Source organism: Podarcis raffonei, chromosome 1 (assembly GCF_027172205.1).
Source record: "Podarcis raffonei isolate rPodRaf1 chromosome 1, rPodRaf1.pri, whole genome shotgun sequence".
NCBI lineage: Eukaryota > Metazoa > Chordata > Lepidosauria > Squamata > Lacertidae > Podarcis > Podarcis raffonei.
In genome coordinates this window covers 83,952,154-83,959,838 of record NC_070602.1, presented here as the reverse complement: position 1 = coordinate 83,959,838, position 7,685 = coordinate 83,952,154, and positions in this window count along the sequence as shown.

Sequence of the window (7,685 nt, the reverse complement as noted above, 5' to 3'; positions counted from 1 at the left end):
TGTTGATTTACATGCCTACAAACATCTCAGCAGATTTTACCAGTAGCTAAAAGTATTTGAACTGTAATGTTTTGATTAGGAAAAATATAACTGAAGGACACTTAGCTGTGCAATCTTGTGTATGTTTGCTCAGAAATAAGTCCCCTAGTATTCAAGGGGGCACATTGCCAGGCTAAGTGTGCATAGGATTGCTGCCAGAAATGAGGTTCAAATGAATTAAAACTAATGCAAGGATGTACCGGTACTTGGAAATTATTTTTATTAGAATATTTAAATATTTTTTACTAAACAAATATGTTTAAGATGCAGCAACTCAATAGTGTATATACTTACATTGTTTAAGTTTTAAGGAAAAAGTTAAAGCACTGAGAGCTGCTAACATACTAATCTTCGCACATTCAAAGAGCTATGCATCTTTATTTGCTGGGTTGCCCTTCTGGGATCCTACAGAGGCTCTTGTGGGGTGGCAGGGTGGGGGAAGGGTTTTTTCCCCAATTCACTCCCTTCCCTGCACAACCCCCAGTGCCATCTCCCAAACTGGTCTGGAGGGTCCTGGCTTGGGGAAGGGGGAATTAGCAAAATTCTCTTCCCCCCCCTTCAGCAGAAACATCTTGTGAGCTGAACTCTGCTGGCAGGAAGTCTGGAAACAAAACACACACACATTTTTCCTAGGGGTCGTCACTTGGAAAAGAAAGTTAATTACCCCTTTGAATGTGCCTCATTTGACTGGTACTATATACATTAACTATATTTGTAATGTTATGAAACAATGCAGTTTTAGAAATGGAAAATGTTTCACTGAAAAAAATACAGGAGTGGGACATTTGCCACAATGGAAACTTTTCTGCTCAACATCCGTGGATAGGTGTAGTATTACAGTGGAGTCTTGCAAGTTCTTACTGAAGTCCTAGATCCGACTTAATTTAAGTTTCACATTCTGGTAATGTAGGTGACATCAGTAGCAATGAAAACTAGATAATACAGTTTTACAACCCTATGCAACTTCCTGGATTAAGTATTTATCTAGATACTGAAGAAAAAGAGATATTCCTGGTTGTTTCTGAAAATCCCTCTTTACTCCAAATGAGGATTGTTGGAAGTGTAAGAAAGGGAAGTTTCACACCCTGTGTACCCAATCTGAGGTGTGACCTGGCTTGCTATCTGCTATAATGCTGGCTGTTATAATGAGGTAGACCTTTGAACTGAGAGGCATAAAAAGTGCTGTTAGATTTGTTATTGATATAATGGACTTTGATACCACAGTGAGTAAAGGAGCATATCCTGCTTCTTCTAAATAGATGACAATGCTGCAGCCTTCACTGTGGCCACAACTGATATGAGAACATGTACTCACTGTGAGATTGTCCGCACACTCTGCTCCTAGCAATACTGTATCAGACGTCATGATCTTTGGGCTCAACAGGTTGGTTGTATGATCAGTGACTACCAAAAACTATATAGTAAAGCAACAGAAAGAATTGCTTCCTGCATAATTCTTAGCCACTTAAAAACAATATAGTGGGTTGGACTTCTCGATTCACTAATCGGAAGTTTTGAGTGTGGCTTGGTGAGGGTGACTGCTAATCTCACATAGTGTCCTATCCACTGGGTGGTGCTGTGGCTTTGGTCTGGCTCTGAGCCTCCTAAGCAAAAGGCAACAGAATTAGTTGAAAATGAGACTGGTAAATTTAAGGTCATGGGCACGTTCTTGCTTAAAATGTATGTGGATAAAGGATAGATGATTTAGACTAGTGCATCTCCAGTTCGTGAGAACTTGTAAGTTAGATTTGAATGGTGTTCAGTAGCTTATCGTGAGGAGTGAATTATGTACAGTGGTAGCTCGGGTTAAGTACTTAATTCGTTCTGGAGGTCCGTTCTTAACCTGAAACTGTTCTTAACCTGAAGCACCACTTTAGCTAATGGGGCCTCCTGCTGCTGCTGCGCCGCTGGAGCACGATTTCTGTTCTCATCCTGAAGCAAAGTTCTTAACCTGAGGTACTATTTCTGGGTTAGCAGAGTCTGTAACCTGAAGCACATTTAACCTGAAGCATATGTAACCCGAGGTACCACTGTGCTTAGACTTTCAACAAGTTTTGATAAATTCCCTCACCAAGGATTCCTGAGTAAGATTGGCTGTCATGGGATAAAAGGAGAAGGTCCTCTTATAGATCAGTAATTGGCTAAGGAAAAGGAAGCAGAGAGTAGGAAAAAAAGAAGTTCTCACAATGGTTTTAAACACTTCAACTTATGCACCTACTAGCAACACCTAATAGTAATCTTACTAAATTTGAAACCTTGGGGTGAAAACTCAGGGTGTTTTAGAGAAAGGGCTTGTATCTGCAATATACAGGAAATTGTTAGATCTGTCTACTAGATCCCTTATAGTACTAAGACACTATGGGACATGGATATGGGGATGGTTATACAGTGGTACCTCGGGTTAAGTACTTAATACATTCCGGAGGTCCGTTCTTAAAATGAAACTATACTTAACCTGAAACACTACTTTAGCTAATGGGGCCTCCTGCTGCTGCTGCGCCGCCAGAGCACGATTTCTGTTCTCATCCTGAAGCAAAGTTCTTAATCTGAAGCACTATTTCTGGGTTAGCGGGGTCTGTAACGTGAAGCGTATGTAACCTGAGGTACCACTGTATCAGAAACTAAGTGGAAGAAATTATGGACCTATGAACTATATTGGCTTATATGCAGGTATGTTTGTTGAACATCTAAAGATGTTGGTGCATGTTGTTTCATCTTTCATATATAACTTCACAAATTACATCATGTTGTTGGTGTGGCTGTGGAGGCACAAGGGTTGTTGTTTTTCTATTTACAGTGGGAGTGTCCTCTTGTACAGAACATTTGGTCTGAGGTGTATCTGGGAATTTCTACTGTTTGTAGGACTCCTGTTCAAATAACTCCGCAACTTTCACTTTTCAATGTATGGGATGATCAGACACAACAAGAACAAAACTGTGGTTGTTGGCAGCAGCCAGGATATCTACTTGCACAAAAGTGGAAGACATTGCAAGGATTACCGTATTTTTTGCACCATAACACTCACTTTTTTCCTCCTAGAAAGTAAGGGGAAATGTCTGTGCGTGTTATGGAGGGAATGCCTACGGGTGGCATGCCTACGGATTTTCCTCCTCTAAAAACTATGTGCGTGTTATGGTCGGGTGCGTGTTATAGAGCGAAAAATACGGTACATATTTTCCTGTGGCATAAAAATGTATGGAACATTGGGATAGTGAGGAAAATAGTGCATAATTGGAATGCTTCCAAGGGATTCAAAACACTGGAACATTTCCATCCCGTGTGAGGAGAGTTCATTTCTTACACTGCTACAAATAGCCTTCAGGACATTGTAGCTATAAAGGTAAGGCAAGGTAAAGGTATCCCTGCCCGTACGGGCCAGTCGTGTCCGACTCTAGGGTTGCGCGCCCATCTCGCTTAAGAGGCCGGGGGCCAGCGCTGTCTGCAGACACTTCCGGGTCACGTGGCCAGCGTGACAAGCTGCATCTGGCGAGCCAGCGCAGCACACAGAACGCCGTTTACCTTCCCGCTAGTAAGCGGTCCCTATTTATCTACTTGCACCCGAGGGTGCTTTCGAACTGCTAGGTTGGCAGGTGCTGGGACCGAGCGACGGGAGCACACCCCGCCGCGGGGATTCGAACCGCCGACCTTTCGATCGGCAAGTCCTAGGCGCTGAGGCTTTTACCCACAGCGCCACCCGCGTCCCTTACATACATGGCATACTGTATGTAAGAATATGTGAATGTTTTATATATTATTGTGTCTCTCTATTGTGATTTTGTATCAACTGAGAAAATTTGTTTAGAGTCCCTGTCATCCCTGGTTAGGTTGTATTGTATTGTGTGTGTGTATATATACATATCAATAACAATGATAAAACAATGGGATTGATATTGGCTCCTGTGCTTTGCAACTTGCTCCTAAGTGACTTGGAGTTTGGAGTGAGCAGTGTGGTGGCCAAATTTGCTGAGGAAACCAAAATGTTCAGTGTGGTATAACAAGGGATTGTGAGATCCGAAAGGGTATATCCAAACTAGCTGAATGGGCATTAAAATTGCAACCGCAATTCAGTCTAAGCAAGTGTAAAGTGATTTGAATTGGGGCAAAAAATCCTAACTTCACATATGGTGGCTATGAGCTGGTGGTTCCTGACCAGAAAAGAGATTTTGGAGTCGTGGAGCACAGCTCAACAAAAATACTCCCAGTATGTGGCAGGAGTGAAAAAGGTAGATTCACTGTTGAGGACTGTGAGGAAAGGGTTTCAAGATAAAACTGCTACTATCATACAATTTTAGCTAGGAGTATAAATCAGTTGGATGTATTATATGTTCTAAGATTGTTCTTTGAACAAGCAGATACAATTTAACTTTAAAGATGAGAATTTTGCTCTACTTAAGTGTAGTTAAGTAAGACTAACCTGAAATTTATTTAGACATTTTTCAAATGAGGAATGAGATATGATTTTACTTTTCCAGTCAGCAGTGTCCAACCTATTCAGTAAATGTTATTGAGTTACTCTGCAAAGTATCTAGAGAATTCCTGGAAACAAGACCTTTGGTCAAAGCAATGTTTACAAACTTCTTTCTTTACCTGGACTTTCTTTTTTAAAAAAATTGTAAGCTTGATCTCAGCAAAAGTGAAAATAAAGATGCAAATGTTTTTGCTAGATAAAGTCAAGGTCTTGCAAGTTCAGCTTTCTGTTTCTATCAGCTCTATTCATCAAATGCCTCTGAAAATTAATAAGGGGGAAGTTTGTCTGCAGCATCTGGCTTTGGGAGAGTTACTGCCTGTGACCATGGAGGTTTCATTTAGCTGCCTTAGCTAATGGCTTCTGATTTATTCTTTCTTTCTTTTTTTTGCGATTTCTCCTTCTTTTAATGAGGATTCCGCCACAAGAGGGTTGGGATTTAAATTAACACAGAAACAAACACAGTGCCTCAGATCCCTCTCTCACAGACAAACACCTTTCTGAAGCAAAGCCACAAGTCATAAAAGAGCAGGGGAGGAAGTGTGAACATGCGTGCAAGGGATGGATCCAGACCAGGCCTAGAAGTCTGGAATGAGCTTTGTCATAAGACTCTCCTTGCACCAATCAGGAACCTTGTGTGTGTGAAGACATAATCCACCTGGATGGGATTTGACACCCCCCCCCCAAAAAAGCTTGCCTCTAACTTACTCAAGAGTAGACACATAGAAGGGAATAGGCACGACTAATTTGGGCCCATTAACATCAATGGGCTGCCTCCACTATCCAGCATTGACTGATTTATTCTTTCTGAATTTCTCCAGTCCTTCAAAAAAGTCACCTGAGGTAAAAGTTCATACCTCAGGGTTCCATGAGATACTTCTTCAGACAGTACATACATTGGTCAGTCTTGAACCTACTGTCAATCATCTTCAGGGGTGTTCCAAGTTCTGGCATTATGAGAGTGTGAGAAACATTTATCTTTGTGTTGCTTTCCCACTCATATTTTATGGAACTCTTATTATCCCACCCTTTTCCCCCTCCCTCTTGAGTTTGTTAGTTTAGAAAACCAGACATTCCTTGTAGGAAGGTGTTTGATTCCTTTGATTTTAGCCCACAATCCAGTGCACACTTCATTGGAAGTAAATCCCCTAGCAGAAATTGGGACTAACTGAGCAATCCTCTCATTGAGTAATGCTGTCTGAGGGGCTTTAGCATATGGCAGAAGCCCTACTATGCTAGTGGAACTCAATGTATACTGGCAGATCATTTCACTGGCCTATCTGAAGTATTCTGCCCGTGAACATGCTCTCAGAATGACCAAAATGGGGTGAAGCCATGGGCAGGACAGAGCAGCAGCGAAGGAGCACAATTATGCTATATTATGCAGTCCTCCAGGCCACACCCACACTCCCATTAATGGTGTAACTTTACACTGGCTCCAGACCTGGCTCAAGAAATTCCCTTCTCATTAAGTTCAGTGGGAGGAGGGGAAATGGCTTTCCCCACATCGACTCCTCCCACCACAAAACATCATGTGCTACGCTTATTTGTGGTATCTCAGCTCTTAGTATCAGCACCCCACCACAGATGTATAAATTCCACACAGGGAGACCATAACTGGTGATAGTCCATGCAAGGTGGGGCTATATTTGCCTGGTTGTGTACTCTTAGAGCTCATAAAGGGGAACCTTAGGGAGCAGAATTATGGGGAAAGGGCACATTGTGCAAACAACCTTTCTCCAGGACAAATATGGGGACTGGAGCACATGACTAACACTTCTCTTGAGGCTCCCACTTTTGGATTGCCCTGCTGTGAAAAGTAATAGACACTATAGGCATTGGTCCTTCAGAACGTGGGCTTTTTCTGTTTAGTCAGTCATATGAGCTCCTCCAGCTAGTTTGCAAACTGCTGTCAGGTTAAGTGGTTCTTAAATAAACAGCACTTTAGCAGGGAGACTCAGGCCAAGCAGGTTCCCAGACACTTGGCCAGAAACACTTCCTTTTCATTGTTTTTCCCTGGTCTGCCTTTCACGGCAGCATCCATCCCTTTTGCATCCAGTCTCATGGCTTCAGCCTACCCTTCTTGGATAGAATCTCTGCAGGGCCCAGCCTTACCCTATGATAAGAGCAAAGGCTCATGTCTTCCAAGTCATAAAAGGAGAGACCTTGGATTTTTTTTGTTGAGGAGAGCTTGTTGCTTCTAGTGCAGAATCAAATGAGCACGCCAATATTATGTCACCACATTCCAGTGGGTCCCTCTACACAAGGAACCCTTAATTAAAGGTAGAAGGTGTGTTGCCTGTCAGTGATGAGCTTGGAAGATGATGGGTAATATGTTGGTGCATACAATGGGGTGCTCAGTGTCAGAGGCAAATAGGTCCACCATGAAATCATGGGAACTCAAGGGTGTGTTAAGAGTTAAGGAATTGTTGAAACTGTTCATGGCAGTGTTATCGTGGTGTCTGATAGCTGTGTGGACATCCAGCTCTCATGGTTTTCACAATGAACCCACTTTTTGCAGTTGGACCCCAGTATGTTTTTTAAAACTACTTTTAATTTTGGTTTTATTTTTAAAAAATCCAAAAGAGAAGCCTTTTCAAAAGAATTAGAAACTGAGATTTAAAAGATCGCCCCATTCTTGTGCGTGTGTGACATTTAGTGGCAAACATAACAAGCATACTATGTGTGCCATATATTTGAGTAAATAAGTTTGAGTATTACACGATACAGAAGTATGCAGTTACCTTTTAGAGGCAATTTTTATTGTTGTCAGTCTTCAGAAAGTCCCTGCGAGGTTCCTGATTTCAGAGTTACTCAGTGTCAAATTTGGTGAAATCCCTTGAGATGAATGGTTTTATAACGCCATAATAACCCATGCCTCCTAGGACACTTGGAGGGATGGGGAAATCCATGATTAGAATCAGTGCTATTTTAGCAGCTTGCCAGCACACGAAAGTGTTTCCGGACACTTCCAAGCCAGACCAGCTGTGTCCTCTTTCCTCCCTCTCTTGTTTGTGTGGGAGGAAGTGTGTGTGTGTCTCAGCCGAAGTCCTCAGTGGGAAATGAGGAGCCAGATTTTGTTCTGGGCGTGGTGCTCACATGTAGGAGTGTTTGGGGGGGGCAGGGGGAGAAAGACGTCAGCAGCCTCCACACCTTCAGGGTTCAGAGGCCATTCCCAGCT